The sequence below is a fragment of the Pelobates fuscus genome, chromosome 2 (genome assembly GCF_036172605.1).
Source record: "Pelobates fuscus isolate aPelFus1 chromosome 2, aPelFus1.pri, whole genome shotgun sequence".
Lineage (NCBI taxonomy): Eukaryota > Metazoa > Chordata > Amphibia > Anura > Pelobatidae > Pelobates > Pelobates fuscus.
The window spans coordinates 161,736,677-161,749,818 of record NC_086318.1 but is presented as its reverse complement, the minus strand read 5'-3'; the positions used below and the strand labels follow the sequence as shown (position 1 = coordinate 161,749,818).

General features: G+C 39.0%; 1 protein-coding gene across 1 annotated transcript in view; it reads left to right on the top strand.

Annotated features, from left to right (window-relative positions):
• The window catches only part of CSMD1 (CUB and Sushi multiple domains 1), a 1,854,468-nt gene that overhangs the window by 1,319,322 nt on the left and 522,004 nt on the right, over positions 1 to 13,142 (top strand). The window lies entirely within an intron of this gene.

Below are 13,142 nucleotides of genomic sequence, written 5' to 3'. Positions count from 1 at the left end.
AGTGATTGATTTTTAATATTGTAACAAATTGGTGCATAATGTATATTATGTTTTCCTTTTCAGTTTTCTCTTTGTGTTGCAAGTTATATCTAAATGTAATAATCTAAAATAACTGATATAGATAAAGTTGTACATTTCAGGCCTTTATGTTTTTGGTTGATGTTTATTCACACATTGTTTGCTCAGGTTAGATTTTGAAACCTTATGTACTTCATGCAATACATCATTCATTTGAAATCAATCTTTTAAGTGCTGCATAAGTGCTGTAATGTGGGGATGGGAAGGTGTTAATAATTCCCTTTCCCTTTCTCTATGCCTACTCTTGATGTGTCTTTTAACATTTGGAGACATGGTCCTTGTATTTTGACAATGTAAGAGTGCTGAATAAATTCTATTAGTTTATTGATTATTTTATTATCAGAGCTTTGATGTTCTGAGAATCAGTACCATGCAGGAGATATTAACAATTGGATAGATTGCATTGTAGTGTTACAACCTCTCACCACTGGTTTGCCATGGCCGGAATGACGTCATATTCCTGGCATCACAGAGGACGCGCGAGGGAAGAGTGAGAGTCTCCCTCGTCGCCTGCCTGCTCAGCACCCCTCTCCTCCGGTCACCAGCATTTGATGGCAGAGCAGGCACCTGTAATCAAGGTAAGAAGGTGCCTGCTCTGCCATACTGTGACAGGGCTCCTCTGGGCGCCCCCACCTACGGGTGCCTGGAGGAGTAGCCCTGCGCTGAGGAGGAGTGGCTCTATAACCGCTCGACCAGCTTTGCAGTTCAAGATAGGAGGATCCCACCAGGAAATATTCAGTGGCACCGGCCCTGAGTAGTTCTATCATACAGAGCTTCCAGTTTGCTCTTCTTCTTCTCTCCCATAAAATTATTTTTGATGGCCTTGATTCTGCACATAAAGTCTCTCACATTGTTCATTTTATTTATTTAACAATTAAACAATTCTTAAATAGCACTCTTATCTAGAGTGCTTTACAAGTTAATTAAAAATAACATTGGTAATTATTTAAACAAGTGATGAATATATAGACACACTGGAACTAAAGGAGAGAAGAACCCTGACTGTGAGCTTACAATCACTCACTGACTTTGAAGTCTATGAAATCTTTTAATCTTTGACCTTATAGCTGCCAAATCTGTCTTCCTTAGTCAGTTCGTCTGCATTTACTCCAAGCCAATAAGTTTGTCTTCTGTGTCAGTCTGAATATTTCTTCCCCATCTTTCATTGCAGTCCTCCCCCTGTTGTCATACCTCCGACTGCTGTGTGGCACGTAGCAACCTCAATGTTTGTGTTTATGTTCTGCTCCGATCAGGCTGAGCACAGCACTCTTAGCCAACTGCGTTCCTCTTCTCCATGTGCAGAATGTGTTCTGCATGTTAATGATCTTGTGAGGTTGATGGGTCACCATGGCAACCTCGCGCCACCTACAGGAGTCCTGAAAGTTACAAGACCCTGTAATTCTAAGTTAATTTATAATAAAGTTCCATATGGTCATATTAGTCAAGTCACATCCCTTGTGTGATCTAGTGCAGGGTGATGATGCTTTCCAATAGCACTAGGGTTATCCCTATAAATACTTTTCTTTTCATTAGGAACATTGCCGTGTCTTGGTTTATTATTGCCCCAAAGTGCATTCTGATTATTTGTATTGACCATTCTGTTTTTTTTGTATTCTTGACCCTGGTTTGTTTAATCATTTATTGAGTACTTCTGGAATCCTTGACCTTGGCTTGCAAAATACTGACACTGTATTTTCACCTATTTTTGGCATACACAAGCCCAGCCACTCTATGGTCCAGTTTACATATCTCACTCTTTCTATGACTTCATTCTAGCCACTGTTTCCCTATTCTCTTTGTGTGTAGCGGTTAACCTAACCTTACTGTATGCACTAGTCATTTTTTTCCCTTGTGGGCCATCATCCCTCTTCTTTACTCTGCATCTTATTTCTTCTTGTACTCTTCACTACATTCACTCAACAATCACACTCACATTCAGCTGCCTACTTAATATCTCAGGCTCAATATCTACCACTTGGAGAATAATCCTAACAAATTAATGTACTCCTAGAGACAGTGTAGCTCTTTATATCTATCTTTTTCTGCTCCTCTTTTTTAGTCCTCCACTCTGTTCGCATAAAATGTAAAATGCATTTTAGGGTTTTAAAAGTGTATTCAAAAGTACTGTTAATACTTATCCATTGACTACATAGCTGTAAATAAAAATATGAGTAATTTCTGTTATAATTGCTATAAGATAGAAGATTTTCTATGATGTTCTGATGCTCTTCATTTGGTTAATTTATGTGCACATTAGTTCATTTGTGGTAGTATCTGCTTTCAAAATAAGTAGTTAGCAAATTTATTTGGGGGCGGAGCTAGCAACCATACTGATCAGATGCATGTAGCATGAGCTCCGGGTGGAAATAACCCAAAATAGAGAGAAAACCCGAGAATTACCCAATCAAATGGGCACATTCTGAGCCACAATCATACCTAAAGACATGCGCCATCAGAGCAAGAAATATAAGCACAATCTACCCCTGTCAATGACGGATATTGGAGACTTGCTGTGGCGGCCGCAAAACTCACAGAGGCCTGAAATGGCACCGATGTCGGACGAACCTTCACGCACTTCTAGCAAGGAATCTCTCCTGGGCACGGTGTCTCTGCGGGCACGACATACAAGCAGAGCCACACACTCCCCGCCATTGGGTAAATCCCCGGTAACAGAAGATACTTTACAGAACCTACTGGATGAGCTCCGCCGGAACATCGCCACAGACATAGGGCAGTTCCGCAAAGAAATCAAGGGAATTTCAGCACCTTTCTCCACAACTCGGAGGTGACGACTGCGGCCCACAAGACCCAAATTTAAATCCTGGAGCAGAGGATGGCAGCGGTGATGATAGCACAGGAGCACACTTGACGGTGCTTGAAGACAGGCGTTGCTTCAAAAATTTTAAAATCCGCAGCCTACCTGCTAGTATTGATGCAGCGGAACTCCCCCCACATCATACCATGGATGCCATCGAATTGCAGGGCCACCGCTTGGGGCGACGCGGGTGGGCAGAGATGTTGTACTGTGGTTCCAGTTGAGCCAAGACCGAACAACCTTTATGGCAGCAGTCTGCAACAGATTACCTCTTCAGTTTGAGGAGCACAGCCTTAACTTTTTCGCTGATCTGTCTAAGGCCACCATGGACTGGCGATGGTCTACGAGACCCCTGACCCAAGAACTCACAAATTATAAGGTGCCATATAAATGGGGCACACCTCGCTGCCTGCTCATTACCAGGGACACAGGAGTGCTCCATGTCCACGACGCATCAGAGAGAGCTGACATCCTACAACAACTTGGTCTAGATACTACCGCAACCGGGCAGCCCACCATTGTGCCTGCAATGACCTCCACCACATGGGTCCTGGAGAAGATCACACCATTTGTACCAGCAGCCCAGCGAGTAGATGTCCCAGCAACATCAGTAGCGTGATTTTCGCAGTTCGTAATAGAGAAAATACATTTTCTATATTACTAACATTTTGCAAGTTAGTTTTTCTTTTTACTTTTAGCTTAACTTAGATAAAGATAAAGTGTGCTGTGCCTTTAAGACTACAATTAATAAATTATATTACATATAAATGTGTAAAACATTAGTGCAATCACAGCAGAGGTTTTTTTGTGTACCACCTTATAACATAAATGAATGCCACATAAACAAATACACTTCAATGCCTTTTCAATCATTTACTGTCTTGTTCATATTATAAACGTGGTACCCAACATTAAAATAGAAAATATATGTTTACTTGAGAAAAGCTACAGGGAGCTGCAATTGGTCCTCAAGCAATGTTTTCTGCTTCAAATGTCACAGTCTACTGGGATTTATTTTGAAATCTCAAATATAGAAACAAAGAAGGGAGAAATGGCCTTAGGTATTGCAGTTACTTTAAAGTACCAGGGGATAAACAACATGAACAATCCATACATTCTTGGTTTTTTTTTACGAACAAAATAAAGACCCTGTGACAAGCCAACCAACAACTCACGCATTCAGTCAATGTGCAGTTCTTTAAATGCCTGGAGTCTGAATAAAAAATATATTTTCTACATAATAAACATATGTACAAAAGGTCAGGATAATGATCATTGGGTTATTTTTGTAAAATGTAAACAAGAACAACTTTTTTTTTCATTTATTTTGTTCGAAAGTTTGAAAGCAAAAAAAGCAGTGATTGGTGATTTTATTTATATTCTTGAGGAAATTCTTCTATTTTCAAATCATAAGCACAGTCAAGTTTTTCTTGACTGGTTCATACAAAGGACAAGGAATTTACTAACATCCTTATTCCATACTGATTCTTTAATGTGAACACACTCTCTCTGTCAGGCATGTCCTTCTGCTCTTGTAGTTTGTCAAAAGCTCCTTTTTTAAAAGAAGGATTTGAAACTATTGTTCAAAATGCCAGGAGCCTTTAATAATGAATTACAGATAGAAGATATTTTTCATTGCAGTAGCTTCAAAGGGAATACAATCTTGTATCACATACAAATTAAACAATGCACGTTAATAAAAAAAGTTATTATAAAATGCATTAAGAATTTAAATACATGATTTAGTAATACCATAGGTACTACTATTTAAATATGAAATAACAGTTAATGAAAACAAAAATTTTATATTGTGAATGTGGATTATGAGATATCATTTTCTAAATAGTTTGGCTATAGAAATTAGGTAGGTTTTGATAAAAAGATAACAGCTGCAAGAAATTGCAAATGCACATACTAGAGAGAAAATGCATTATTTGTTTCCAGTGTTAACCTGAATAATTGCCAGTTATGCTGTTATTAGAATGTAATATATGATATTAAAGAAATATAGTTTGCAAGTGACATAAAGCAAAACAATTTCAAATCTAATATGTTCTAACAAAAACTTCTGATGTCTGTGCTAGAGCGTCGCTGGACGTCCTCACGCTGTGTGAGGACCTCCAGCGTCGCTCAAAACCCCATAGGAAAGCATTGAAATTATTTTTCAATGCTTTCCTATGGGGAGACGTAATGCGCATGCGCGGCATTGCCGCGCATGCGCATTACGTCCCCTCGGCCGGTGGGCGAGATCAGTCTCGCCCACCGGCCGACGCAATGGATAGGAGGAGCGTCGGGGAGGCGGAGACAGCGGTGAGGGACATCGCCGCTGCCTCAGGTAAGTGACTGAAGGGGTTTTCACCCCTTCAGTAACCGGGGATTGGGGGTGTAACGGACCGTTTCATCAGACAAGGGGTTAAAATCCGTTTAGGCGATATGCCCCTTTCTGCGAGACAGGCACAGCTACTGCAGAACACCAAATGTCTGAACTGGATACAAAATAGCACTCCAAACTGGAACCTCACGAATAGCTGCTAGCAGACGAACAGGAAAAGCAGACATCAGCTTACACTCCTAGCAATCAATCTCCAACAGCATACAGTGAATCCCCCCCAAGAACGAGACAAGGCTCCGTTTTGAGGGCTACCTAAAAAAAAGGATACATGGATTGTCCATCCCTTTATCCACCACAAATGTGCTTCAGGTATTTGTATTAAAACAAAGGAGAGGTGTACATGCTACTGTCCAACCCCACCTCCTATGGGCTTCAGGTGGTGGAGTATTAATGACAAAAGGGTGATTACTTGCCATTGTCCATGCCCAGAAAAGATAGGTCCTCAAGTCCATAGCCACTATTCCAATTAAAAATATATCCTACCTACTCCCCCTCATCGTACTTATAATAAGGGGGATACAATAAATCCAATACCTGTAAATTAACATTATTTGTTTTTAATTATTTTGTTATCTTTTTTTTCAGCCCTGCAAAAGGCAAAATAAAAAGCTGTTAAACAAACAAACAAAAAAAAAAAAAAAAATATATATATATATATATATATATATATATATTTCCCTTTAGGAGGGCTGCACATAGAATGAGATCTAAAAACAAGAAAAGTCTTTATAATTGCTTTTCCATGCTCAGGTATTATAATATACAAATTGAATATACAAATAGTGTGCAATGTATATTCAAGCACCCTACATTTTTACACTATTAGCTTCTGTCTTAATTCTCCTTTTTCCCATAGTTACTTCCCTGTCCCTGACCAAGGGTAGGTGTTTTATATTATATCTCACATGCTCCACCGTTTTGGTTTGTGTTTAGTACACCTTCCTGATTTTTGGTTGTTGGTTATTACATTGGGTGGACTAGGGAGATATCCACCTAGGTGTAGCAGCGTGTATTTTCACTATTGGATTACTGTATCTAAGCACCTCAATACTTCACAGGAACTTAGTGTGTTTTCTAATAGTGTTTCTCCATCTGTGAGCCTACCGTATCTTTAGTCTAATCTAACTGGTTCTTCCTCTGCTGTTAGTGAATATGACATAATTAGTGATGTCCCGAACTGTTCGCTGGCGAATAGTTCCTGGCGAACATCGCTTGTTCGCGTTCGCCAAGGAAGGCGAACACATGCGCTGTTCGGTCCGCTCCCTATTAATCATCATTGATTAAACTTTGACCCTGGCCTGTACCTCACAGTCAGCAGACACATTTCAGCCATTCAGCAGCAGACCCTCTCTCCCAGACCCTCCCACCTCCTGGACAGCATCCATTTTACATTCATTGTGAAGCTGCATTCTTAGTGAGAGTAGGGACAGTGTAGCTTCTGCTGATTTGATAGGGAAGTTGATAGCTAGGCTAGTGTATTCAGTATCCACTACAGTCCTGAAGGACTCATCTGATCTCTGCTGTAAGGACAGCACTACAAAAAGCCCTTTTTAGGGCTAGAACATCAGTCTGCTTTTTTTTTCTGTGTAATGTAATTGCAGTTGCCTGCCTGCCAGCCAGCCTGTGTGTCAGGCTCACAGCATATACTGTGCCCACTTGCCCAGTGCCACCACTCACTCACTGGTGTCCCAATAGCTTGCATTTTAAAAAAAATGAAACTTTTTTGACTGTAATATAATAGCTGTCAGTTTCCTTCACAAGTGTGTGTTTCAGGGCCTGCCAAGGCACAGTGTCACACCAGTGCAACTCATATCTGGTGTAACAGTAGTGTACATTTTTTAAAAAAAAATTAAATTTTGACTGTAATAGATTGAATAGCAGTTAGTTGTCTGCCAGCGTGTGTGTCAGGCTCACAGCGTATACTGTGCCCACTTGCCCAGTGCCACCACTCATATCTGGTGTCACAATAGCTTGCATTTAACAAAAAAAAACTTTTTGGACTGTAATATAATAGCAGTCATTTTCCTTCACTAGTGTGCATTTCAGGGCCTGCCCAGTGCCACCACTCACTCATATCTGGTGTCCCAATAGCTTGCATTTAATAAAAAACTAAACTTTTTGGACTGAAATATAATAGCAGTCAGTTTCCTTCACGAGTGTGCGTTTCAGGGCCTGCCAGGGCACAGTGTCACACCAGTGCAACTCATATCTGGTGTAACAGTAGTGTACATTTTAAAAACAAATAAAATTTTGACTGTAATAGATTGAATAGCAGTTAGTTGTCTGCCAGCGTGTGTGTCAGGCTCACAGCGTATACTGTGCCCACTTGCCCAGTGCCACCACTCACTCACTGGTGTCCCAATAGCTTGCATTTAAAAAAAAACTAAACTTTTTTGACTGTAATATAATAGCAGTCAGTTTCCTTCACAAGTGTGTGTTTCAGGGCCTGCCAGGGCTCAGTGTCACACCAGTGCAACTCATATCTGGTGTAACAGTAGTGTACATTTTTAAAAAAAAGGGTGGAAGGTACCCGGCCGAAATTTCTTTGCACAAAAGGCAATCCCCAACCTGTACTTGATTGTGCAAACGGAAGTAATGGCATGTCTGGCACACAGTGTTGGGGCAAGGGTCCATCTGACCAGTGATACCTGGTCTGCAAAGCATGGTCAGGGCAGGTATATCAGCTACACTGCGCATTGGGATTACCTGCTGACGGCTGCCAAGCATGGAATGCGTGGCTCTGCAGAGGAGTTGGTGACACCGCCATGACTTGCAGGCAGGCCTGCTGCCACCTCCTCTACTCCTCCTACTCCATCCTCTTCCATAACCTCCTCGGCTGAGTCCTCTTCTGCTGCTGCGTCTTGCTCCACATCAACGGCACCCCCCCAGCTCCCAGGTACTGTTCCACATCCCGGATACGGCAGTGTCACGCCGTCTTGGGATTGACTTGCCTGAAAGCAGAGAGTCACACCGCACCAACTGGAGATCGGCAAAGTGGTTTGTGACAACGGAAGAAATTTGTTGGCGGCATTGTATTTGGGCAAGTTGACACATGTGCCGTGCATGGCACATGTGTGTAATCTGATCGTACAACGCTTTGTGCATAAGTACCCAGGCTTACAGGACGTCCTTAAGCAGGTCAGGAAGGTGTGTGGCCATTTTAGGCATTCCTACACGGCCATGGCACACTTTTCCGATATCCAGCGGCGAAACAACATGCCAGTGAGGCGCTTGATTTGCGACAGCCTGACACATTGGAATTCAACACTCCTAATGTTCGACCGCCTGCTCCAACAAGAAAAAGTCATTAACGAGTATTTGTATGACCGGGGTGCTATGACAGCCTATCAAGGGACGTAACAGGGATTAAACTGATAGGAATAGTACTACTTAACACTCCTTATAATAACGCAGAGAGAGGCAGTGCAGAGAGAGGAGTCTGAAGAAGAGGAGTCAGAGGAGGAAGGTGGCTTTGAGGAGGTGGAAGACCAAACACAGCAGGCATCCCAGGGGGCTTGTTGACACCTTTCGGGGACCCTTGGTGTTGTACATGGCTGGGTGGAGGAAGAGACCTTCAATGACATCAGTGAGGACAAGGAACGGGACATGGCTAGCTTGGTATCCAACCTTGTGCAAATGGGGAGTTTGCGGTTGTGCAAACGGACTGTTTGCGGTTGTTTGCAGTGCGTTAAACGGGGAGTTTGGTCTGTCACTGTGAAGCGGGCGTAACCCTTACACTACCTGATCGATACAACATCATACCTGATGTTTTAAAGCAGGTTATTCCAAACAATTTAGGAATGTTAGGTGATTTATGCCCTTTATGGATTAAAACCAGACTCTGCATCAACTATGTAATTTTCCATGGGAGTTTTGCCATGGATACCCCTCCGGCATGCCACAGTCCAGGTGTTAGTCCCCTTGAAACAACTTTTCCATCACTATTGTGGCCAGAAAGAGTCCCTGTGGGTTTTAAAATTCGCCTGCCCATTGAAGTCTATAGTGGTTCGGCCGATTCGCCCGTTCGCGAACATTTGCGGAAGTTCGCGTTCTGTCAGGGTATTTATATCGGCAGACATTTTGTGCTATGATAGAAATACAAAGTGTATATTCTGAAGTCATTGCTAAACAGACCAGACTCCATTTTGTTATTCTCAAGTTAACAAAGACACGACATTTCTTTCCTTTCTCTATTGCTGACCGTTTAGCCAGAGCTGAATGGAATGTGTATATAAACAAACCAAATAGATAAGACATTGAGAATGGGGGTAGACAGACTGTCTAATTACTAATGGAATATAATAAATTCTATTCCCAGACTTAGGTGACAGAGGATTAAATAATTAAATTTTACTTTCGATATTGTACAACGTCCCATTATAGTTTAAGGTGAAACTTAGTTCACAAACTATCAATTTTAGGAATTATAGCAGAATTTGCAGACGCATAGTCTGGACAAAACTGAGAAAAACTGTGTGATCTGACAGATAAAATAAGTTATTGGATACATAAAGATAACGTAAATGACGTCAAAAATAGCCACCAGGAAAAGTTAACTCTTTCCTGGATAGGTATGTCTAGTGGAACAAGGCTGCCCTCTTGAGTTCGAATATTAAAATGATTACCTAGAAGGCAACCACACCCCACATTTGTGATTGGCTATCACCTAAGGAATTTTTCCCTTTAAAAAGTTAAGACAAGGGAAGAGTGAAAAAATGGGGAGATTCAAAGATTGAAGAGAGACATATTACAACACTCTGGAGATTCAGAGAGATCCAGGCAGAATCGGGCGACCAGAGTAACCGAGAAACTCTCGCACTCCATGCAGAGAACCACTTAGCTACCTGAGAATATCTGATGAGAAAATATCTACATAACTGGTAAATATACAGGCATTTAATTAATTAATTTAAATTAATTAAAATTAATAGCATGATATATGACTGGATAAATCATGTTTGATTTCATATTTAGAAATCTTAATTATTAAAGAATATATATATGGTTATAGCATCCTATCTGCAGCTGGGATCAATATAATCATTAATGTATTTGTGTGATTAATATCACGTTAGCATATCATGACCATTTATCCAGCTGTATTGATTGGCTCTAAAATAAGATAAAATATCTATTTAAACAAATTAATTAAAACATCAGCTTATGTAACATGTAGATTTCTCATTGGATGGATCAAGGAGTGGTTACTGACTATTTAAATATTATTTTTATTTAATATTACATAGGAGTAAATCTTAACTACTTAGGAGGTCTAACCAGCATTGAAAGGGTTACTTCTGCCAGAAAGCTTTACTGCAGCTCTAAGGAATGCTCTGTCTCCTTAAAACTTTGTTTCCTTAGCTGTAAAGAAAGGGTCGTAAATCAGTCTTGACAGCTAATGGAGTCTATGCTGTACTAACCAGGAAGTAAATTGCCTATTGTATTGCATATTGTTTTTATACTGTATATTAATTATTATTGCCATATTGTATTACATATTCATGTTATACTCGAATTCCATTGATTATTATCATGCATGTTACTCATCATTATTATTTAAATTGTTAAGAAATAAATATCTATTTTTATAACAATTTGTGATTTTTAATTACCGGTATATGGTTATACATTTCATTTAACACGATAACGATTAAGGATCTGAGAATTGAAATCGTGGGCAATTCTCTCTGTTTACAAACTATTATCCCATAAATATCCCCACAGTTCGCCATTCGCGAACCGAAAATTTTATGTTTGCGACATCACTAGACATAATATTTGTATGTGTAAAGTATATATCTAAATATTACACCTGGGAATCCTACTTTATTTCTTATATATTTCACATTACGTAGTTATATTTCACTTCCATTAAATTATAAGCATATTTGACTGGTTCTCTTTAACCCCTGCAATTGAATTGTGACATTTTATTTACCCATTGAACAACATGGTATAATATGTTGACAAGCCAGTTTAGGGAATATTTTTCACATCTCCTTAGCAAATCCTAATCCAAGTTTGGAATAAATGTTACAAATTATTACAACTGCATATTAGATCGATCACAATAATGGAATCTGTGTGACCCTGGTCCAGAAATGGTTAATTAATTTTACATAATAAGTGTGTATTAATTAAAATATTCTAATAGTCACTGTGTCATATTTTGTATATTTTAAATATTAGCTGTCAGTTGCTTAAAAACAGTGAATAAAAGATCATAGGGTATGTGTAGCTCCTATTATAAAAGTTGCTAATTTCCTCGATTTCAATTTTTTGCACGTTTATTACTTAGGGTTATTAAATTCTTAAAATCATTACATGGCTTATGGCATGAATTTTTATTGTCAATTAAGAGGGATATTCATCAAACATTCTGTGTTCATTAAGAATACACGTACAATACTGGATTAGAATTACCAACTGAACTTCCTGCTGGTTGGAGGTACATTTAAAGTGATGCCTATAAATACCAATAACAAATTAAAATCCTTCATAAAATAGATAACAAATTAAGATTCTGAGAATGAATCAAAGTCTGTCTAATGTAAGATATCTAAATTGAAGTTCTTAAAATGCTTAAGGAAAGGCTAATTTAGATAAATAGGCATCTGTGCTAAAGAAGGTGAATGATTTATGAGAAATGCAAAATATACCATATGCACAATGCCTGAAGAAAAGTGTATAAACTTTATAGAAAGTTTATCTGCAAATTTGGCAAGTAAACTACAGTTAAAATAAACATTTAGTAATGCAATGCTATCACTTTCCTTGTGATATGTTGTAACAATTGAAAATAGTATTTAGCTAGACAGGTCCCAAATGGACATGGAAATAAACCGAATGGTACCCCTCTGTGTGATTCAAAATCTGTTAGAAATTTTTAATAAAGCATGAATTGTCAGGGATATATTGTAAGACTGAATTGAGTAAATCCAGATTAGATAGAAGACTAAATATGAGTAAAATAAGAATAAGTGAGTAGCTGAGAATTAAAAAAAGTAAATTGTGACTTCACATGTTTCTTTGCTTTAGTAAAATACAAATTTGCTAAAAACATGCCTTTTGAATTTACTAGACTTCTTCAAGGTTTGGTCAAAAAATTGTTTGAGATGTTCAAAAGTCCATACAAAATATTTAGGAAACAATCCAGAACTAAAATGGTGCAGATAGGTCAATCAGCATGCTGCAGTATAGAAATAGCCATACCACTTTTTTTTATTCTTTCTGGATTATTAACCTTTCAGTAATTGTACCAAAGGGTTGAAGAGAATCTAATCTGGTGCTTATATTTAAAAAGGGTTGCAAAGCTGAACCTGGAAACTATGAGGTTAACATCAGTCGATGGGATATTATTTAAAGGGATAATATTTAAGAATTACAATTGAAATACAATAGCATTAGTAAGAATCAACATAATTTTATGAAAGACATGTCATTGCATTCCAACTTATTAAGAATTTAGTAGAAATATAGATCACGGTGCTCCAGTGGATGAAATCTAATGCATTTTTTACAGTTTCAAACAGAATGTTATTATTAAAGCTCATTTAAGTTGGTGTTTATGACAAATTTTGTTCTTGGATAGGCTTAAATATACAATATAGGCACTCAGACCACTTCAGCTCATGGAAGTGGTCTGGGTGCAGTGACACTGTCCCCTTAATACAGTTTCTGAGAAACCGCAATAATTATATTACAGGGTAAATACTGCCTCTAGTGGCTAATAGCCAATAGAGGCGCTTGCTCCTTGCTAGATGACATTCGGTAGCCTATGCATGAGGACACCCATATTGCACAGGTCAAGTTCAGACAAATCTGGAATTGTTGTGCAGAATATCATTAACTACACTG